Below are 24,414 nucleotides of genomic sequence, written 5' to 3'. Positions count from 1 at the left end.
GATTGCAATTGGTCTCCTGAGTTACTAAGCAAGGCAATATCATCAGCGAATTGCAAGTTGCTAAGGTATTCTCCATCAACTTTTATCCCCAATTCTTCCCACTCCAGACCTCTGAATACCTCCTGTAAACATGCTGTGAATAGCATTGGAGATATCGTATCTCCCTGTCTGACGCCTTTCTTTATAGGGATTTTGTTGCTTTCTTTGTGGAGGACTACGGTGGCTGTGGAGCTGATATACATATCTTCCAGTATCTTTACATATGGCTCATTTACACCCTCATTCCGTAATGCCTCCATGAGAGCTGAGGTTTCGACTGAATCAAACGCTTTCTCGTAATCAATGAAAGCTATATATAAGGGTTGGTTATATTCTGCACATTTCTCTATCACTTGATTGATAGTGTGAATATGGTCTATTGTTGAGTAGCCTTTACGGAATCCTGCCTGGTCCTTTGGTTGACAGAAGTCTAAGGTGTTCCTGATTCTATTTGCGATTACCTTAGTAAATACTTTGTAGGCAACGGACAGTAAGCTGATCGGTCTGTAATTTTTCAAGTCTTTGGCGTCCCCTTTCTTATGGATTAGGATTATGTTAGCGTTCTTCCAAGATTCCGGTACGCTCGAGGTTATGAGGCATTGCGTATACAGGGTGGCCAGTTTCTCTAGAACAATCTGACCACCATCCTTCAACAAATCTGCTGTTACCTGATCCTCCCCACCTGCCTTCCCCCTTTGCATAGCGCCTAAGGCTTTCTTTACTTCTTCGGGCGTTAGCTGTGGAATTTCGAATTCCTCTAGGCTATTCTCTCTTCCACTATCGTCGTGGGTGCCACTGGTACTGTATAAATCTCTATAGAACTCCTCAGCCACTTGAACTATCTCATCCATATTAGTAACGATATTGTCGGCTTTGTCTCTTAACGCACACATCTGATTCTTGCCTATTCCTAGTTTCTTCTTCACTGTTTTTAGGCTTCCTCCGTTCCTGAGAGCCTGTTCAATTCTATCCATATTATAGTTCCTGATGTCCGCTGTCTAACGCTTGTTGATTAACTTAGAAAGTTCTGCCAGTTCTATTCTAGCTGTAGGATTAGAGGCTTTCATACATTGGCGTTTCTTGATCAGATCTTTCGTCTCTTGCGATAGCTTACTGGTTTCCTGTCTAACGGAGTTACCACCGACTTCTATTGCGCACTCCTTAATGGTTCCCATGAGATAGTCGTTCATTGCTTCAACACTAAGGTCCTCTTTCTGAGTTAAAGCCGAATACCTCTTCTGTAGCTTAATCCGGAATTCCTCTAGTTTCCCTCTTACCGCTAACTCATTGATTGGCTTCTTGCGTACCAGTTTCTTCCGTTGCCTCCTCAAGTCTAGGCTAATTCGAGTTCTTACCATCCTATGGTCACTGCAGCGTACCTTGCCGAGCACGTCTATATCTTGTATGATGCCAGGGTTCGCGCAGAGTATGAAGTCGATTTCATTTCTAGTCTCACCATTCGGGCTCCTCCATGTCCACTTTCGACTAACCCGCTTGCGGAAAAAGGTGTTCATTATCCGCATATTATTCTGTTCTGCAAACTCTACTAATAATTCTCCTCTGCTATTCCTAGAGCCTATGCCATATTCCCCCACTGACTTGTCTCCAGCCTGCTTCTTGCCTACCCTGGCATTGAAGTCGCCCATCAGTATAGTGTATTTTGTTTTGACTTTACCCATCGCCGATTCCACGTCTTCATAAAAGCTTTCGACTTCCTGGTCATCATGACTGCATGTAGGGGCATAGACTTGTACCACCTTCAATTTCTGCCTCTTATTAAGTTTCACAACAAGACCTGCCACCCTCTCGTTAATGCTATAGAATTCCTGTATGTTACCAGCTATTTCCTTATTAATCAGGAATCCGACTCCTAGTTCTCGTCTCTGCGCTAAGCCCCGGTAACACAGTACATGCCCGCTTTTTAGCACTGTATATGCTTCTTTTGTCCTCCTAACCTCACTGAGCCCTATTATATCCCATTTACTACCCTCTAATTCCTCCAATAACACTGCTAGACTCGCCTCACTAGATAGCGTTCTAACGTTAAACGTTGCCAGGTTCAGATTCCAATGGTGGCCTGTCCGGAGCCAGGTATTCTTAGCACCCTCTGCAGCGTTACAGATCTGACCGCCGCCGTGGTCAGTTGCTTCGCGGCTGTAGGGGACTGAGGGCCGGGGTTTAATTGTTGTATTCATATAGGAGGTTGTAGCCAAGTACTGCACCAGGGTGGCCAATCCTGCTCTGGTGAGAGAGTGCGTTACCGGTTCTGGTCACCGGGATCAGGCCGCACTCCAGGCCTGTTTGTGCAATTTTCTCAACACACGGTTTTTTTTTTCGGTGGAGAATTGCGCGGCACCGGGATGTGAATCACGGTCCTCTTGCACTGGAGACGGATACTCTACCGTCCCCGTAGGAGTTAAATTAAAAATTGAATTATGGTGTTTTGCGTGACAAAAACCACTTTCTGATTATGCACGCCGTAGTAGAGGACTCCGAAAATTTCGACCACCTGGGGTTCTTTAACGTGCACCTAATTCTAAGTACACGGGTGTTTTCGCGTTTCGCCCCCATCGAAATGCGGCCGCCGTGGCCGGGGTCCGATCCCGCGACCTCGTGCTCAGCAGTCTAACACCATGACCACTGAGCAACCACGGCGGGTCCCGCAGGAGTTGTACGCCTCATTTAACCTACAGTGGTGCCCTATTTGATCAGTCAAGGTGGACCAATCTGAGCTCGGTTATACCGCATGGATGGCACTCGGCTAGTGAACCTGGTATTTATGACCTGCACATGTGTGGCCACACATAATTGAGGATATATAATTTTTTTAGCAGGGTTTCCGTACAGTGATAAAAGGAAGGAAAATACATTAAAATAAAGAAAAAGAGGGAACATAACATGTGATTTGAACTCGTGATCCTTCAATGTTGCCCGGAAAGGTAGCTCAGTCGGTTGGTTCGTCAAGCCAACGGTTACTTTCAAGCGCCAAAGCTCCTGCTCCGAGCCTCATACTTATGTGGAAAGGGACTGGTGTTGTCCGCGGCAGTTGATTTTGAGAGGTTGGAAGGCATAATTTCTCGGAAAAATGGCCGCCAGAGGAGCAGCGTGAACTCGAGCGGCTTTATAGACTAGGAAAACTGCCTTAAAATATTTAGACTTGAGGGGAAGCTTCGTTAACAAACTATAACACGGCAATCAGCACTCGTATACGACGAGAGAAATTATTGAGACGTGGAAAATTCCCTTGAAATAAATCTGGTTTGCGAGACAAATGCTTGTATGTATTGAATCTCTTAAAAGATGAGGGGGGGGAATATGCGTTCACCGAGAGGGCATCGTCAGCACGAGACCACCGCCAGGCACCTTACTGAGATGTAGAGAGCTTCGCGGCCGGAACAAAGTCTCCCCTCTCCGCCGGCCCAGGGTGGAAAACGCGCTTTCCGATCGCTCAAGGTTGCGCGGACATTGTATAGCTCTAGCGTCTAGGAAAGAGCTTAAACAGGTGCGGGGGCGGCACGCATAGCGTGGGAAGCTAGCCGCCGGAATAGCTGTCTCAAGTACTGCTGCTGGCGAGGGCGAAATACCTTCGTGTAATTATAATAACCCTAATAGGACTTCTTTCAAAGACAAAAAAATGGAAGAAAAAGAAAAGGGAAACGGCTCAGAAGGCTATACTACGAGAGCTATGACTGATACTTTTCTATATATATGTATTCATCTCATCTATGGGATCGCATGCGCGCGCTGTTGGTTTTAAAGCGCAACCGTGGTAGGGAAACGGAAGGCGATATAAGCATGCGTGTCCATGATACGCACACGACAAACTGCCTTACAATATTTAGAATTGATATATATATACACACACAAAAGCCAATATAGGCTGCTCGACACTATCTCGCGCGTTTTTATAGCGACGTACATCAAAACCGACTCGTCGTTCCACAACAACCATTTCCTGAGTGATCGCCAGATATATGCCGAATAACTTCCTGTCATTCAATAAGAATGTCTCTCTTTCATGCAGCCTTCCAATTCGCGCTGTTTCGGTTTAGACAAAACAATTTATCATTCGAGGCGCACTTGCCAAGTTTGCCTCCAGTTAAAACTGCCTGCGATGCCTATAGTGCAGCTCTTATCTCACTCAACATACAGCTCTATATACGTGCATCCGGTGCAATGCTTTCCATTGTATCAGCAATTTCAATGTCATGGCCGATCATGTAAGCAAAAGTAGCTGTTTACTATATACAATATCCAGAATTGATCAAACGTGAAGTTGTCACCGGCATTCTGAGTGGTTTGAAGGCATAATTTCTGGGAAAAATGGCGGCCAGAGGAGCAGCGTGAACTCGAGCGGCTTTATAGACTAGGAAAACTGCCTTAAAATATTTAGACTTGAGGGGAAGCTTTGTTAACAAACTATAACACGGCAATCAGCACTCGTATACGACGAGAGAAATTATTGAAACGTGGAAAATTCCCTTGAAATAAATCTGGTTTGCGAGACAAATGCTTGTATGTATTGAATCTCTTAAAAGATGAGGGGGGGAAATATGCGCTCACCGAGAGGGCATCGTCAGCACGAGACCACCGCCAGGCACCTTACTGAGATGTAGAGAGCTTCGCGGCCGGAACAAGGACTCCCCTCTCCGCCGGCCCAGGGTGGAAAACGCGCTTTCCGATCGCTCAAGGTTGCGCGGACATTGTATAGCTCTAGCGTCTAGGAAAGAGCTTAAACAGGTGCGGGGGCAGCACGCATAGCGTGGGAAGCTAGCCGCCGGAATAGCTATCTCAAGTACTGCTGCTGGCGAGGGCGAAATACCTTCGTGTAATTATAATAACCCTAATAGGACTTCTTTCAAAGAAAAAAAAAGAGAAGAAAAAGAAAAGGGAAACGGCTCTGAAGGCTATACTACGAGAGCTATGACTGATACTTTTCTATATATATGTATTCATCTCATCTATGGGATCGCATGCGCGCGCTGTTGGTTTTAAAGCGCAACCGTGGTAGGGAAACGGAAGGCGATATAAGCATGCATGTCCATGATACGCACACGACAAACTGCCTTACAATATTTAGAATTGATATTGTAACGACGTGGGATCGACGAGTATGCGTAGCAGCACCGCCAAGAAACGCACTTTATCAGTCGTCCAAGGGAACAACAACAACGTCTTCTTCGTTTCCCCCGCTTCACCTAAAAACACGCGCTACTTCAGCGTCGTCCCCACTGGCGCATACCCGCTGAATAATGGTTCTGCCAAATATAGTTGCGTCATTTGCTCCCCCTTTAGAAAAGATCATCGTCCCGATGATAGAGGCTTGGAAGGCAGCGGTAAAGAACTGCGCAGTCTTGGCAGTCCTCATAGTACGGCTTCATACGCAGCACGTGAACGACCTCGGGTAAATGCCGTCGGCGCTTTGAACAGTGCGAGCTGTCAGGAACGACTTCGTAGTTGACGTCACTGATGCGTCGGAGAACTATGTAGGGCCCGAAGTATTTACGTAGGAGCTTTTCAGAGAGCCCACGCTGTCGAATAGGTGTCCAGACCCACACTTTGTCGCCGATGTTGTATGTTACGGCTTTGTGCCGAAGATTGTAGCGTCTGGCGTCAATGTCCTGCTGTTCGTGGATTCGCAGACGCGCAAGCTGCCTAGCTGCCTCTGCTCGGTGTGTTATCTCTTCAGCACCCGTTTCGTTGTCGTCAAATTCATGAGGGAGCATTGTATCTAATGTTGTTGTAACCTCACGGCCGTATACGAGACTGAAGGGCGTCTTGCGAGTGGTCTCTTGACGAGCCGTATTGTACGCGAAGGTGACATAAGGTAAAACCTCGTCCCAGTTCCTATGCTCTACATCTACGTACATGCTTATCATATCAGCCAATGTCCTATTGAGTCGTTCTGTCAGTCCGTTTGTTTGAGGGTGATACGCTGTTGTCTTTCGGTGGGCGGTACCACTTAGACGTAGAACGATATCTAAAAACTGGGCCATGAACGCAGTACCTCTGTCCGTGACGACTACTGCGGGAGCGCCATGCCTTAAAACGATGGATTCCAGAAAAAATCGTGCCGCTTCATCTGCTGTTGCCCGTTGCAGGGCACTTGTCTCGGCATATCTAGTGAGATAATCCGTGGCAACGATTATCCACCTATTACCAGTAGTAGACGTCGGGAAGGGGCCCAGAAAGTCCATGCCTACTTGTGCAAATGGTGTGGCCGGTACGTCAACAGGGTGCAGTAAGCCGGCTGGTTTGACGGATGGCGGTTTACGACGTTGGCAATCCAGACATGTCTGAACGTAGCGTTTAACGACCGCAGTAAGTCTCGGCCAGTAGTACTTCTGCCGAATCCGTGCCAATGTGCGAGTGTAGCCTAAGTGCCCAGCAGTCGGCTCGTTGTGGCAGGCGTTTAAGATTTCACGTCGAAGCGGTGATGGAACAACAAGTAAGTAGTTGCTGCCGCTAGGCGAGAAGTTCTTCTTGTAGAGGACGTTGCGACGCAAGCAGTATGATGCCACCCCTCTTGCAAAGAGCCTCGGCACGCGGTTGGTTCGTCCTTCGAGGTAATCAATAAGCGGCAGCAATTCAATGTCATCCCGTTGCTGGCGTGAAAGATCGGCAGTATCCACGAGTCCCAGAAAAACCGTGTCGTCATCGTCTTGTGCTGCCGGCTCAACAGGAGACCGAGAAAGGCAGTCGGCGTCTGCGTGCCGTTTTCCCGACTTGTATGTAACAACAAAGTCGAACTCTTGGAGTCGAAGACTCCAGCGTGCGAGCCGGCCGGAAGGATCTTTCAAATTAATGAGCCAGCAGAGGGAATGGTGGTCACTAACGACGGTGAAAGACCGACCATATAAATACGGACGAAATTTCAGAACTGCCCATACCATTGCGAGGCATTCTTTTTCAGTGGTGGAGTAGTTAGCTTCGGCTCGGGATAGTGTCCTACTGGCGTAAGCAATCACCTTTTCGCTGTCGCCCTGCCATTGTACTAGCACCGCCCCTAGACCGACATTACTAGCGTCTGTATGCAATATCGTCGGGGCTTCCTCATCGAAGTGTGCTAATACGGGAGGCGATTGCATGCGTTGCCGGAGCTCGTGGCATGCCCGCTGCTGGTCTTCGCCCCAAGTAAAAGGCATATCGTCTCGGGTGAGCTGTGTTAACGGCCATGCGATACGCGAGAAATTAGCAATAAATCGCCGGTAATATGCACAGAGTCCCAGAAAACGTCGCACGGCTTTTTTGTCTGATGGAATCGGGAAATTAGCGACGGCGGCAATTTTATCCGGATCAGGTCGGACTCCTTGGCTACTGACGACGTGACCGAGGAACTGGAGCTCATGAAAACCAAAATGGCACTTCTCAGGCTTCAAAGTAAGACCGGCAGAGCGTATCGCTTCAAAAACAGTTTTCAGCCTTCGTAAGTGTTCGTCGAACGTTGCGGAAAAGACAATCACGTCATCCAAGTACACCAGGCATGTTTGCCATTTGAGTCCGGAGAGCACAGTGTCCATTAGACGCTGAAATGTTGCTGGCGCCGAACACAAACCGAAAGGAAGTACCTGAAATTCATAAAGTCCGTCAGGCGTCACAAAGGCTGTTTTCTCACGGTCTCTCTCATCCACTTCGATCTGCCAATAACCGCTTTTCAAGTCCATTGAGGAAAAGTAGCACGAGTTTCGCAACCTATCCAAGGAATCATCAATACGCGGCAGTGGATAAACGTCCTTCTTTGTGACCTGATTGAGCTTCCGATAGTCGACGCAGAAGCGCAGGCTACCGTCCTTCTTCTTCACTAAAACTACAGGTGATGCCCACGGACTATTAGATGGTCGAATAACGCCATCTGCTAGCATCGTCTTCACTTGTTTTTGTATCGCTTCGCGTTCCTTTGGGGCCACACGATAAGGGTTTTGTCGGATGGGTCTGGCGTCGACATCAGTAATGATGCGGCGTTTCGTAAGGGGCGTTTGACCAACTCGTGACGCAGAGGAGAAACAGCCCTGGTACTGCTTGATGAGCTCAAGCAGACGATTCCGCTCAACGGCCGTTAACGTCGGATTAACGTCTACAATAGGTGCAGCTGTGTGGACTGTAGAGGCCGACTCCTGCGCTAAGTGGCAGGCTTGTATTTCTGTCACTTCGTCGAAATAGGCGACAGCAGTGCCTCTAACGATGTGTCGGCGCTCCCTACTAAAATTTGTCAGCAAGAGTTCGGCGCTTCCGTCGATTACATTGATAAGTGCTCTGGCAATGAACACACCGCAATTCAGTGCTAGCGCACGGATGTGTTCAGCTACTCCAGTCCCACTTTGCAGGCTGTCACAGCGCACCTGTACGAGGGAGCAACTCCGCGGCAAAAGTATGACGTCGTCCGCGGCAATACGTAAGCGAGGTTGTTGTGGCTTCTCATGGGTGACATGATCCGAACTCGTAGCAAAAGTGACGCTTCTGTCACGGATGTTAATCACGGCGCCGTACTCCCGTAGAAAATCCATGCCCAGTATAAGTTCTTTACAACACTCAGTAAGGATGACGAGGGTGACGACGAAGGTTGAACCGGCGATTAAGAGTCGGGCCGTGCATTTCCCGACAGGTGTCATCAACTGACCTCCGGCGGTTCTTATGTTGGGCCCGTGCCATGGTGTCTTCACCTTCCTCAGTTTGTCAGCGACCTGTAAGTTAAGGATTGAAAAATGGGAGCCAGTGTCAACCAGAGCGGCTATTTCGTGACCGTCAATGCAAACGATGAGCTCGGCGCTGACGATGTCAGTTCCGTCTTTCGTACTTCTATTCGTCGTATTCGTCGTTGTGCTGGGCGTCTTTTTCGTCAATGTAGTCTTCACGTCGTCGTTCGTCGATAACGGGGGATGTGGAGCAGTTAGAGTATTGGCAACCTCACCCCCGGAGGTCGCTGCGGCTAGTTTCCCCGTCGAGGGCTAGGCGATCTGCCCCTAGTGACGTCGGCAAAGCTGCGACGAGTCGGCGAATTGTAGCGCGCCGGAGATGGAGAAGGAGAACGTGGTCGGGACGTCGTCGTATTTGGTGGCTGACTGTTCACAGGAGCGTCGTTGTAAGCGCGTCGACCGTCGTACGGAGAATAAGCATAGTTGGCAGGAAAGCTTGGTTGTTGAGCGGCGCGATAGTTGTTCCATTTGCGGCAAACTCTGTAGACGTGTCCAGCTTCACCACAATGGTAGCACACTGGTCGACGGTCGACGGTGCGCCACAAATCGGTTTTCCGGCGCTGGTAGTTCGGCGGTAACTCTCCATGGAGCCAAGGGGTGGCGTGCGCATGTCGAAAATACGGCGTTGTTTGTGCTGGCATGATCGGCGGGGTCGGTAGAGTCGACGAGGGTGACGATGTCGGCTCTATTTGTGGCGTAGGTGGTGTTGTAGTTATGGGTGTCAACGGCGTTGAAGTTGCGTTGAGTGGACGGCGGACAGCTTCCGCATAAGTGAGGCGCCGCGGAACGTTGCCACAGTCTGGCGCTGAAAAAGCTTGCCGGACTTCCTCCCGGACGACATCAGCAACAAAAGATAACGCTGGCGTCGGTTCCGTAGGCGCAACCACAAAGCCGAGCTGCCGAAGCTCTTCTCGCACCACTTCGCGGACAACTTCACGCAGAGACATGTCGTTACTCGCAGCCAGTACGGAAGTGTTCGCCGTCGAGTTGCCCATGTCATGCTGGCGGTATCGTTGATGCAGGGCCCGTTCAATGGCTGTAGCCTCTTTTGTGAACTGTGCCACTGTTGTCGGTGGATTTCTCACAAGGCCGGCAAACAGTTGCTCCTTCACTCCTCGCAGGAGATATCGCAGCTTTCTTTCCTCTGGCATGTCTGGGTCTGCCCTACGGAAAAGACGGGCCATGTCTTCTGAGAACATAGCAACACTCTCATTGAGCTTTTGAACGCGGATTTCAAGGAGACGCTGCGCGTTTTCCCTCCTGTCGATGCTTGAAAAGGTATCCAGCAGCTGTGCGCGGAAGTCGTCCCACGTGGCAAAGCTCCTCTCCCGGTTTACGTACCACGTACGAGCATTGTCCTTCAAATAGAAATAGACACTCGAGAGTTTGTCCGCCGAGCTGGTCTTATGGTTATACTGGGCGACGCGCTCGAACTGGTCTAGCCAATCTTGGACGTCTTCAAAGGCATCACCATGAAAGCTCTCCGGGACCATAGGATTCTGTAGCGTTACTTGCGATGGAGCTGCGGTGGCCATGTTATTTGTAGGAGGCAAACGATTTCGCGAAGTTTCTTGCAGCGGACTGGACTCGGGCGCTAAGCCTAGCAGGCGACGACTGAAGCGGTGGACCGGTGTTTCGATGCGCGATGGTGATTCCGGGCTCGATCGTCGGCTCCGCGAAGGGGTGCCAAGCATGAAGAATACCCCGCACCTCCACCAGTGTAACGACGTGGGATCGACGAGTATGCGTAGCAGCACCGCCAAGAAACGCACTTTATCAGTCGTCCAAGGGAACAACAACAACGTCTTCTTCGTTTCCCCCGCTTCACCTAAAAACACGCGCTACTTCAGCGTCGTCCCCACTGGCGCATACCCGCTGAATAATGGTTCTGCCAAATATAGTTGCGTCAATATATATATACACACACAAAAGCCACTATAGGCTGCTCGACACTATCTCGCGCGTTTTTATAGCGACGTACATCAGAACCGACTCGTCGTTCCACAACAACCATTTCCTGAGTGATCGCCAGATATATGCCGAATAACTTCCTGTCATTCAAAAGAATGTCTCTCTTTCATGCAGCCTACCAATTCGCGCTGTTTCGGTTTAGACAAAACAATTTATCATTCGAGGCGCACTTGCCAAGTTTGCCTCCAATTAAAACTGCCTGCGATGCCTATAGTGCAGCTCTTATCTCACTCAACATACAGCTCTATATACGTGCATCCGGTGCAATGCTTTCCGTTGTATCAGCAATTTCAATGTCATGGCCGATCATGTAAGCAAAAGTAGCTGTTTACTATTTACAATATCCAGAATTGATCAAACGTGAGGTTGTCACCGGCATTCTGAGTGGTTGGAAGGCATAATTTCTGGGAAAAATGGCCGCCACAGGAGCAGCGTGAACTCGAGCGGCTTTATAGACTAGGAAAACTGCCTTAAAATATTTAGACTTGAGGGGAAGCTTCGTTAACAAACTATAACACGGCAATCAGCACTCGTATACGACGAGAGAAATTATTGAGACGTGGAAAATTCCCTTGAAATAAATCTGGTTTGCGAGACAAATGCTTGTATGTATTGAATCTCTTAAAAAATGAGGGGGGGGGGGAAATATGCGCTCACCGAGAGGGCATCGTCAGCACGAGACCACCGCCAGGCACCTTACTGAGATGTAGAGAGCTTCGCGGCCGGAACAAAGTCTCCCCTCTCCGCCGGCCCAGGGTGGAAAACGCGCTTTCCGATCGCTCAAGGTTGCGCAGACATTGTATAGCTCTAGCGTCTAGGAAAGAGCTTAAACAGGTCCGGGGGCGGCACGCATAGCGTGGGAAGCTAGCCGCCGGAATAGCTATCTCAAGTACTGCTACTGGCGAGGGCGAAATACCTTCGTGTAATTATAATAACCCTAATAGGACTTCTTTCAAAGAAAAAAAAGAGAAGAAAAAGAAAAGGGAAACGGCTCAGAAGGCTATACTACGAGAGCTATGACTGATACTTCTCTATAAATATGTATTCATCTCGTCTATGGGATCGCATGCGCGCGCTGTTGGTTGTTGGCTAGAACTATGTGTACTGTCAAAAAGAAGAAAAAAAAATAATACGGAAAGAAAGAATGCCTAGTGCCGAGATGTAACGATTCAGGCTTTATTTCTTTTTGACCTAGAATGCAACAGCATTAGTTCCATGTGCTTTATATATAGGTAATGTTATGACGCAACTCATTATTTGCCCGTTCATTACATGCACCAACCAGCCCAAATTATCACTATACTAGAGCTTATGGACGCATCGCAGTGCTCTGCTTTGCACTTCATTGCAGCACAGGGGTTTGCTATCCCCAGTAGCGAACGCTTTGGTTGACCTCCCTGCGTTTCTGCTTCTTGCATTCTCTCTCCTTTTGTATAAAACGCGCTAACTTGCGGGCGAGAAAGCGTTTTCCTCTTTTAGAATTCAATTATTTGTCAAGCAACTATATTGTAGTTCCAGTAACTTGAGCACATAAACGAAAACGAAACCGATTCTTCTGTTCTGTTCTACGCGCTCACAGAGTACGGCACCAGGGGGCAGCGCGCGCTGTGCGTCCGTTAGGAGTGGCAGACGGAGCTGCACATGTGTAGTCAGCCGGAATTTTTCGTGTCGTGTTGTGAAAGTTGTTAATTTGCCGTAAATATCTCTTGATTTGTACTCAAGAGTGGAGCGAGACCCCAAGGAAGAGAGATTGACGCATCGGGAGCGAAGAACAGAAACGATGGATGGTTACGCTGCTTGGGTCCCGGCACGTTCGAATTGGCAAAGTTCCGAATTTGTTGCTGTGTTGAGTACGCTTGTGCGCTCGTCATTTGCCATCATCGCGCGGAGATACTTGCGCTGGATGTCTTTCACTTCGTGTACAAAACTCTGCACGCTGCGGCATCGAAGAAGTTTTCCTGTATTTGGGTGCACGTATGCGCTTGGACACGGATAGCCTGCTTGCTCTCAACGGGTGTTCGACTGTCTACGCGCGCTCGTAACTTGCTTATGAGGTAAGCCCATTTTAATCTTATTTGGTTTGCATAACGTAGGTGTTAAAATGATGTGTGGTAAGGCGGTGTCGCGAACAGAAATATTGTTTCAAAAGGCCACTATGCAACGTCTTAGGGCAAAAATGACGTATGAATGGGGAAAGGGATCACCCTATCTCTTCAGATCGATTCCAGTCGTAGCGCGATCGGCTCGATCGCAATTTCCGTGAGGTACTTCTAACCTTTTGCTCACTCGCGTTAAAAGCGTAGAGTAAAGCTGTGTTCAGTTCCGCACTTGTATTGACGCTTGTATTGGCTTGAGAGCATACTGGATCCGATACAAGAACTTCTGTTAGAATACGGAAATAAACGTTCGAGGCAATAGCAGTGGCTCACTAATTGTGATCGTTACTTTCTTGGTTCGGTGAAGGTTTAATTGTGATTAGAAAAAAAAGTTGTTTGCTCTGGCTGCTGTGCTGTGTTTCCTTGGTGCAACTTTTTGCTGTGCAGCAAGACGTGTTGCTTCGAATGACGTCTGGGCAGTCAAGGCATTCGTGTCAGTAAGCAAGCAGTAAACGGGGTATCAGTGCGAAAAAAGTTGGACATACAAGAGAAGCGAATGGTATCATCATAGACTCTTTTATTTTACGAATAATTCAGTTGTATTACTAAAGAGGAGAGTGGATATGCATGAAAGTCAGATTGTATTGATACTCAGCAAAAACAAGGTAACTTATCACGACTAATCAATCCTTTTCTTTTACTGAAAGGCAAGTTGCTGTTGGTGCTGGAGGTGAGAAGAGGTCTGCTGCCTGCAATGGGTCCATCACTCTCAAGTTATCGCAGTATTGTAGCTGTCAAAATGAGTGGATTTTTTTTCTGTTAGCTATTTGCCACCTGAAACATGACCATCTACTTAGCTCTGTAGGTGATCACCGTTAGTGACATTGGAGTGCTGGTGGACAAGCACTCCTTTATGATTGCAACGCATATGATAGTGCAGCTGTGGCAGTATGCGAATGTGTTAATCTATGAGCCAAATTAGGTTCTTTGAGGTAATATGTTAATATATTGATGACATTGGTTTGTGGTCTAGCAGGCAAAAATGCTAAACAAGGAGAAGTAATTTTAAGTTGTACTTGGTAAGATGTGCAAGCAATTGAGGCTGTTATACATGAAATGGGACATTTGTAGATCTCTTCTACAATGCTGCAGTCCTGAATAGCTTCAGAGTTGAGTGATACCACTATAATTTCACTGTAAAGCATGCAACACAGTTTAGCATTGGGGGAGGCTGGCATCAACAGGCGTCTACTTACTGTGAAATTCAAATGAGGTGTTACTGTTAGGGGGACTATATATAATTTATGGTTTAATTCTAATCTTGTGTGAGGCAAACATAGTTTCCCACTTGGTTAAATAATCGAGATGTAATATCTATGTATACAAGTATTACCCATTCATTTATGCCATTTGGACAATGGCAGAAATACATGAGTAATACTTGTGTGCACAGATATTACATCACCATTGTTTAACGAAGTTGAGCCCCTGCATGCTAAATTTTACAGGGCTATTATTAGGTAATCTCAACTTTTGTTGTAACATTAAGGCACCTTTTATATTACAGATTACCACCATTGTGTACCATCATAGTGTGATATTTACAATAAATGTATTTGACTTTGCTATGAAACCCTGCACAGTGGTGCATCATGAAATTTTTTTATAGTTTCTGGCCTCAGAATGCACTTCACGTTATATTCTTATTTTGTGGCACTTCAAACTGCGGCGAGCTAAACCACTGGGCACCAATACTGGAATCGCTACTGCGTGTGGAGCTGTCTTCAAACACACACACAGAATACATAATTGCTTTTTTAGCGCAAAACAACGGACACGAGAAAGACGACCAGAACAAGGCGCTACTCTCAACTGACATCACTTTATTGCGTCCCTCCTTTGTAGACAGCAGAATCTAGAAGAACATGCGGTGTGAACACCATGTGCAGGAACCACCAACATCTGACCACAAGACCACACTCATGCGACATAATAAAAAAAAACATATTGAGCACTGTACAAGGTTAAAGAAAGCACACTAATGCACTGTGACCCCAATGACTGTATGAAGAAAGCTTCCGATAACTCTGGCGGTGCTATCACGGCTCTTTTTCAAAATCGTAGTATCACGAAACATTGCGAACATAAGCGATCCATACTAACAGGCACAGGTTCCCATTTGGCTCAACATTGTAAAATACGGAAGTGCAAAGCCATGTTTCGTGAGATTACGATTTTGAAAAAGTGCTGTGATACCACCGCCCGTAAGTTATCGGAAGCTTTCTTCATACAGTCATTGGGGTCACCGAGCATTAGTGTGCCTTCCTTAACCTTGTGCAGTGCTCAATATGGTTTTTTGGATCCCGTCGCATGAGTGCGCTCTTGTGATCGGTTGTTGGTGGTTCCTGCACATGAGGCTCACTGCGCATGTTCTTCTAGATTCTACTATCTATAAAGGAGTGACGCAATAAACGGATGTCAGTTGAGAGTAGCGCCTTGCGCTGGGGGGAGGGGGGTCGTCTTTCTTGTTTCCATTGTTTTGCGCTTAACAAAGTATTTAAGGATTCACACCAACTAGCCCACCAACACATTGTGTTGCGGGCACTTCTGAAGTACTTTCTGTCCAATAACCTTGGTGGCATGGAAGTGCCGGCCACTTCTATGCGTTGCTTTCTGTTTCATTGTGGCATCACATCACATTATAATCATAATGTGTATGTTCTTTTTCGAAGAGACCCATATTCCTATTCTTCTGTTATATTTGCTGTCGCATTATTTATGTGCGACTGGCCAGTGCTCCGAGCTCCATTTTATCGCAAAGTAAACTACTGGTACCTAAACAGTTCTGTATATCGAAAAATTAAAGCCGAACTGTCGAACAGTACCAAGCCGCAGCCTTAGTGGAGTGTCAAGTAGTCAGATTTTATTGGTCATGCAGAGGTGCACAGCATACCTCTTTATTACTTGCTGAACAATTAACCTGCGTGAAAACTGAGTATTTATGTACCTTCAACCACATGCTATTGGCCATTGCTCCTGCCCTCAGCAAATGTGGAAGAATATCACGGCATTTCTTTTTCTAACTATGTTTCCTTATTACAGTGTGATTACTGCATACGTAAGTAGGAAACGGATCCCATCGGCAATCAAAAGCCAACAATGTGTAAACTTGGAACATTGATTGTAGAGTTTGATGACCCAGAATAAGTAGAAATACACAATAAATTATTGACAATAAACTTTTACTTGATACAGGGATAGCGCATACAGTAAGCATACTGTATGCTCATACGATGCACATCAGTTCAAATTTTAGTCTAGCTTTACAGTGTAGGCTTCTATTGCTGGATTCTGTAAGAGAGATGGTAATGTTTCGCGTGTCTAACAACTAGACTGTCTATATACAGTAGTAAAATGTGCGAACTGCATTTTTTAATGATTTGATAGAATGTATAGAACACTAAAGCCATACAATCAACGCACAGTGATGTGACTTTCTCTGCACATGTTGCAGGTTCAAAAAAGTATGGTGGAAGCTGTTGCCAAGGTTCCGACCAGAAAAGACAGCCGGTATAAAAAGGTCCACACCACTGATCTCTACTACAGGGGATGGACACACTCGAGCACACTCGACTGAAGTTAACCTTGTCCCGGAAGTTGGTGCTTCACAACTTTGCAGCAGCACTTCGTTTGCACCGGTGTGTGGCATTTCTTTCCCTAACATGCCTGCCTGATGTGCCATAAACTACCCAAGCAGTGTTTCGAGGTGTCCAGAATTTTTCCATTGCAGCGTCGACAGTGTCGCTAGCATAAGTGGCACGCAATGGAAACACTGCTAAATGAGAAAAAACTTGATGTAAGAGAACACTATCGCATACGGGTTCAGATTGTCATAAAAGCGCTGACCAGACATGTAGAGACCTCCTAAAATGTGAAAAACCACAAAGTTCTTTAGCAGCAGAGCTCGGATTTCACTAACCAACTACAGGCCGTCCAGAGGGCCCGCGACGTCGCGGAGAGTCACCACCTCCCTGTCCCGTCGTGGGCGGAGCCACCAACTTGATCGGGGAGCCTTCGGTCCCCCCAATCGAGTTCCTCAGGACACTCTAATAAAGTTCTTGTCACTGTCACTGTCACTGTCTTCGGCAGCAATATTATCTGATCGCACGCACTAGTTAGTCAACCATATGCCCTGCTTCCAGGACAAGCGACTGCATGACACCGCATTTCCACTTGCTTCACCTGCATCCGGTGCGGTGTGCTGCATCCAGTGAAACATATTAGAAATCAGTGGTGCACAGTGTTTTCTGTCCCCTTTCTCGACGCCTACTGAACAATGGTAAACTGTTTCTAAAGCAGAAAAACAAAGGGAACGGGCTCTGAACACATTGCATTTTAATGTGGGTGGTGCTGGGTAACGCAAGCAGTGTGGCATAGTAGATTGGCACGAGGCAACCTCGGCGCCCAAAAAGGCTGCTGTTTACTTGCAAATGGTCAACGTATTGTGAGCATGTTAAAAGTTCTTTTTTTATCCTCATTGCTAATTTAGCTAGTGGAGACAGCTTTCACAACTGGAGAAGAAGCCTTGAAAGCATGAAACACTTCACAGAACTAGCTTCAATATATCGTGTCTGCATCACAATTTCATTGCAGCATGAGAGAACCCTCTGGTTAACATGTAAGAGGATTCATGATGTTTACCATGCATTTATCCACTTTATTTATAGGTCAACCCTATCTTGAGATTTAAACTGATGTTGCGTTTAGAGAAATTATGGCCGAGAGCCAGCTTTTGAGAATACAGATTGAGCTCGACAGATTAAACACCAGAACAAGTCGTTCAGGATTGCAGATCAAGAATCTTCAAAGGCCAGTTCATTTAGTGGTGTTAATATTCTGCTCAAAGTTGTTGATTGTTACGTTCATATGGTGCCCAAGCATTGCGGTAACAACTTCACTTGGAGTACATAGCAAGGGTGTATTCGACGTAAGCTGCTTGCTTTTTTCCGTTTTCAATAACTGGTTCCTTGTTCAGTTTAAATTTTCAAGTTTTGCATTGTTTATTAGGTGTCCTGTTTCCTTTTCCTGCAGCTTCTTAGTTAAACATCTGAATAGTGAATACAACTTGACCTTTTGCTTGATTTTCTAGATTACACGCCCTCGATTCAAAACAATTTCACTTCAAAACTTCTTGTACCGTACTGAAAGAATAACTTGAAGCAACCATAGCCACCAATAACATGCAAGAGATGATTATGAAAACTGTAATATTGTTTTTTGATCTAAAAGGTGTCTTAACTATCGTGCACCAAGATTTATAAATATGTAAATGCGATGTAACTAGTCAAAATGAAGGTAATGTTCTTTGCCATCAATTGGAGATACTCTGATTATTTTTTGCATTTTGTCTGATTACATAATTCTTAATTAGTTATAAACATCTCAAATAATTAAATGAAATGTGTCAATGAAAAGTTTTAGAGCAATATGAAAGCGTCCTGATACACTTTTTTGTTACTGTTACTCATTGTGTGCTACATAAAAGTGTTTTTCCAAGGAATAAGCCTGCGAATACACATGAAGTGTCTTGAGTGGCCAGTCATGTGTCAGTTTTGTGGTGCAAAGCCACAAATACAACTTAAATGGGTTCTTTTAAGAAAAAGACTTAGCTCAGAAAATTATCCTTCTTTATGCAGCCTGTGGAGACAATGTTTCTTAGACATGGCCATGGCCCTCAAGGAAGATGCCGAGGCCACAGGCAGTTCCTCCAGTGACCGTGAAAAGGTCCCCTGGGGCACAAGTCCAATTTGGCACCCCTACCTTTCTCCTGCAGCTTTTCTGTCTACTTAGCTAACCAGGTGGGTCAATGATGCCAAAGGGAAAGAAGAATCAACAGCTTCAAACGTAGAACTTGCTCAAGCTCAATGCATTTTTGGTGTGATGTTTTTCCTTATCATTTATCAAAAAACGGGCAATAAGTATATGATATGGTCTTCATACGGACACCTTTCTCACAGAGAATTAGCAGTAAAAAAAGCAGCTTATGAAGGCTTGAATATTAGCTAGGATGATGTGGAATATATAGGATAATGATTAAGAATGGTTCTGGTGAAGGTAGTGGTAGTGGAGTGCATAATCAGAGCTTGTATATAGATTAAAAGACATTTCGTTCCAACGCCAGAATTTTAATCATCCCAAATAATTCTTGCATTTGATAGTCTATGCACACTGAGTGACAGTGCTTCTTGGTGCTTGCTTCTTTCTGACATCATTCTTATGCTGCATAATTCATCTGTTCAAATTCCCTATTTCTCCCTTTGGAGCAACTTTACATTCATCATAAGAAACTTCGTAGATGAGTTCTAGAAGCTTGCTGATGAGATTAGGGGGCGGCGTGCACCCCAGGCTTAGATATGCATTTAAGAGCCTCAAATCTTGCAAATGTTAGAAATACTCCTGCTAAGCAAGTTCTTGGTGTCATACAAGGTTATTTACGAATACGAATTCGCCTAAATTGAGAAAACAGTCAATCTAAAACATGTCAAGCGATATCGCTGACAATACACACATTCCAACTGAACTAAATACCAATAAAATAACACCAAATGCAAAATCATTGGCATGATGCCATTCTTTCAGTGGAATAAAATCTGCCCTGCGTTGTAAATCTGGAATCCTTTATAATCCAGACTACTAAATACCTCATGAGGGTTGTGACGTAAAATATGCATGTATTTATTCCTCGTTTTTTCTTACTTTAAGATCCGATAATGCTTGAACAGCAGTGGAAGAACTGAGATCACAGTAATTAATACTTTATATTGCTCCAGAAATCCGTTTCTCTGCCGATCGCAGCCTTTCACACTAACAATTTTTGACAGAAAATGTGAGACAGAAGGCACATAACACTTAGGGTGGTGCTGTTCACTTTGATTGTTCTGGAACGAAACCCATAATGTACATGTTATGGCCCTACGTGTCATTACCTTTGAACAACAAAAAGGTAAGGGGTTTGCGTTTTGCAAAACTGCATGGAGGTTTTTACTGTGTGCAATTAAAATTAGAAACCTTCACAGCTGATACTAAATGCATTCGCCACATGTTTAGGTTATACAGGTGCACTACTTTACACAGAACACACCCTTTTACCTCGTCACTGCCCACACACTTGGGCAAAGTTACACCCTTTGGAGTGCCCCTTCTACCACACAACGATAATCGTCATCTGCCTTGATGGCTTTCCTTTCTTTAACGCTACGAGCCCTGTACTTTCCAGTAATGAACGGCATGCGCGTTATCAGCATGATAGCATTCCCGACAGAAAAGTAGTGGGCGTGGCGTTTTCAAGAAAGAAATGCATCAAGGCAGATAACGATTATTCTTGTGTGGCAGAAGGGGCACTCCAAAGGGTGTAACTGCTTAAGAGTGCAGGTGGTGATTTAGATTCTTCAAAGTGTTTCATTGTATGGGATGGCACATCGCGCTTCACTTATTTGCAGAATATTGCATTCCGATTTTGTCATATGAGATAAATCCATTACAGAGCTTTAACTTGCCCTAAATTCATTACTGCCGTGTTCTGGTAAACTGGCAGCAGCTTGCAGTGCTTGTGGAAAAACAATTGTAACTGCCATATTATATGTAACTGCTAGTGCACAGGCATCGGCAGCAGCAATGGTTAGGGTACACTTGTTTCTTCTATTCTGGGGTATGCATGCTCCACCAGAAAGTAGTTTTTTTCGTCTTCCTCTTCTACCACATTGGAATGTGAAATGGGGTGTAATTTGTAGGGTATACTCTTGCATAAACTTCATGAGCATTTATTCTTGTCTGTGCCACAGATCATTGTTGCTACGACTGTAAAAGCAGGGTGCCTGTTTACAGCACCCGTAGGGAACAATCTGTGAATCTTTAACGAGCAGTAAGGATAATAAATAATTGAATAATTTTCAGTAATTTTCAACAAATTTAGCATTCTTTGCTTTCCACTTTGGTGTTTTTCAAACTTTAATGTTGGCACAAGGTTTGACTGCAGGATGTCCTTTTGTGTGAAAGAGTGCACTTGTGCGCATAACACCTCATCGGCAAGATTCTGCTGCACAGAATGTCATTCGCTTTCGTAGGCATTGGTCACTATCGGCTGCTCCTTTGTTAGTTGGAATGTAGCATTTATGTAAAGCACATTTGATGTTCTAACAAAAAGCATTGTGCCCTCTTATCCCCTAATTTTTTTATAATAGCATGGCTGACACCATGAGAGTCGGTGTGGTGTATAATTGTGTCTGGTGGGGGGGGGGGGTATATTAAGCAACTTTTCCAGACGACTTGAATCAGTATTGTGGAATGCTGTTTTTTTTTCAATCACTGTAACCAAGTTTCACTTTGGTTGTGGCAACAAGTATAATGTAGTTCGCTAGCACTCCTGCCAACACATATAATGTGCAGGCATCTGTGTTGAAAAAAAGACCAAGTAAGGGTGTGCCAGGAGCTAAGGTCCATTTAGACCATTAAATTTTAAGCTTACACCGTTGGAAATAACTGGTGAATGAAAGCACACCCAGGAGAACTGACCATAATATTTTCTTTCATTATAATAATGCTGAAGCTTTGACTGCATTTGAACTGACTTGTTTAAAAAATGACCCATTTCCTTGTTCAAGTAAGACAAAGGTTCCACAGGAAGACAGAAACTTGAAGCCGTAAACAGCAGCATGAATATAAACGGCGCTCGATGTTTTGCTATCTTACACCTGGTTATCATATTGTCCATCCCATTTTTTCCACAGGCTGTTCTTTACTGTTTTATGGTCATACCCAGTTTAATTTTAATGTCCCTATTTTTTATTATTTGTTTAATATATCTTTTCTTCGTCGGCTTTCAACAAAATATATATTCATAATATGCGTTCATTTACCATATACAGTGATCTTAAACAGATGCATCTTGATACAAAATTTATTTTCCTTAATTCTTCGTTTTCCTTTTCCAAAAGAGCAAACTGTTTATTTTGATATCTATTTTGTCTTCTGGGAAGAATAGGTCTACTGGAATAATGACTGCTTACATGTGTACATCTTTTTCTGTTTTGGTCACCCCTACTCTTAGCAAGTACGGACAGCAGAGCTCATACCCACTCCGTCACAATCGCCACTGCTAAGCACACCCTTCCTTCCTTTATTTTAACACTTTGGCTTCTCTTGAGCTATTATATGCACCAGTTTCTTCTCCCCCAATGAGGCTAGGGGCCAGTGAGCTATGCAGAATCTAAAACAACACAGCCAAGGAAAACATTCGCTACCCAAATGACAAGCACCTATGTGGAAATGTTGGCTACAGCAACATCCCTTGTTCCAACAATGTTGGTCTACTTACATGTTTTTCTAACACAGAAGTTACTGCTTTGTCATGTTCTGTGATTATACTTTTTTGCCGCTTTCTTTAGGATTGATATTCACGAATACTATTTGTTTCTCCTAACAGCAACAAGTTTATCCTTGCAAGCGTTTGGGGTCAAGAACAACTTTCACCAGGAAGAAGTCCAAGACGAGTGATTGAAGAAAATAAAGTTGCTTCTGTGATCTAAGAACTTGAGGACTGAAATGTTGCACCTTTTTGTATATATGCTATGCAGTGCATTCATATCACAAAGTGCAAAGTGTTTTATCTCTGAAGCCATATCAGTGTGTTGGCAAGACAATTTTCTCAATGGTGACCTGCTGCTTTGGCTATGAGCTGCCTTCATGACATTGTAGGAGATGTACTATCGTGGACAAAAGTACCCTGGAAGTGCGAGCGTTGACCGAATTGCATTTCTGTTCAAGACCTCTCAAAACAGTGGGTCACGTATGCACATTCCGAACGCAGATGGTAGCACGGCTGATCCCAGCAAATAGTGCATCATAAAATTCTGTCGACTCTCGCACGTCCTGGGCAATTTTGTCCCCGATGGCACATTCTTCGAACAATAGATATGCTCTGCAAGAGGAAATACAGGAAGCACCTGTACTTTAACGGATATAGTAGATTCAGCATACGGAGTCTTTCGTTTTCTGAATACGGTAAGCACCTGTATTTTAACGGTTATAGTACAAATTCAGCATACAGTGTGTTCCGTTTTCTGAATACGAGAAGCACCGTACTTTAACGGTTATAGTAGAGATTCAGAATACAGATTCTTTAGTTTTCTAGATACAGAAGCAGTCGTATCTTGTATCGCGGTCTCTCTTTTACAGTTGTCCGTTCTACGGAAATGACCGTTCTTAATTTACGGAGGAGTGTTCGGTCACAAATTACCAGCAAATTTTCTGTAATGTAAGGCAATTTTTTTACAGTGTAGTTCGGCCTCCGACATTGCCACCTTCTTTCTGGATGCCATTGTGCTGCGTCATGGTGCGCCTCGTGTACTGTTAAGCGACCGCGGCAAGACTTTCATGCCAAAAATGATCGCAAAAATACTCGGACCTTGTGGCACAGTTCATAAGACGAAATCCGCATACCACCCACAAACAAATGGCTTAAGCGAGCGATCTCATCGCACACTAATAGATATCAATGTATATCGCGCCAAACCACGACAACTGGGACAAACTTTTATCTTTCGTGACTTTTGCTCACAACACCGCTATCCAACAAACTACGGGGTACTCACCTTTCTACCTAGTTTACGGCCGTTCGCCGACATTTACCGTCAACACCGCTTTATTCACTGCCCGAACTAACACCTCGCAAGTTCGTCTCGGGACTTGATGGATGCCGTCAACGTGCTCGCTTCAACACAGAAGTCACTCATCTAGATCGCAAGCAACGTTATGACATATCTCGTCGCGATGTCTTCTTTCGTCCTGGAGACATTTCGTCCTGGAGACACATTAGTACACCCGGTTTGTGTGATAAATTTGAATCCCCCTTCCTTGATCCTTACATTATTAATGAACACACATCCCCCGTGAACTATCGCGTTACTCCCGTAGACGTTTCTTCGTACGATCGTTATCGTGGTTCAGAGATCGTTCACGTTTTGCGCTTAAAACGATCCGTTCGACGTTTCCCTCCTGGCTAAGTCACGGCCTGGCAGGCCGCTTGCGCGTGCGGAGAAATTATTGCGAGCATTATTCAGAGCTTCATACTCACCTGTACATACTCATCATCGCCATTTTGCGGCTTGGGGGTGGGGCTCTCACTCGAGAGAATAATGAAGAGACTGCCTAAACCTCGTCTCACCATATTTGTGTGCATATATTTATTGTCACGTGGGGGTGACGTTGCACAACACAGTATCAATACTGCGCACGACAAAACTAACATTTATTGGGCGAACCTGTTCCCACAAAACAGGCTACACTTATAGCACAACGATGGCGGCGAACACGGTCGGCGATCGTCGAAAATCGCATCGGCGGGTCAAGTGCGTTGGCTTTTATACAGCAGTCGTCAAATGTTCCAGACTAATCGTTGCGACCCGCGTGCCTTCCACAAAGTTCTACACCATTCGCGTCAGGCGATGGAATCAAATAACACAAGGTTCGGCGACAACAGACAGCAGATAGAAGCATCGATAACGTTCCAGAAAGTTCGGATACATGCGGGCGCGTCCCGCGTTGTGCGATAACAATTG

Source organism: Dermacentor variabilis, chromosome 7 (assembly GCF_050947875.1).
Source record: "Dermacentor variabilis isolate Ectoservices chromosome 7, ASM5094787v1, whole genome shotgun sequence".
In the NCBI taxonomy this organism is placed as follows: domain Eukaryota; kingdom Metazoa; phylum Arthropoda; class Arachnida; order Ixodida; family Ixodidae; genus Dermacentor; species Dermacentor variabilis.
The sequence above is the reverse complement of the archived record's forward strand: the minus strand, read 5'-3'. Positions refer to the sequence as shown.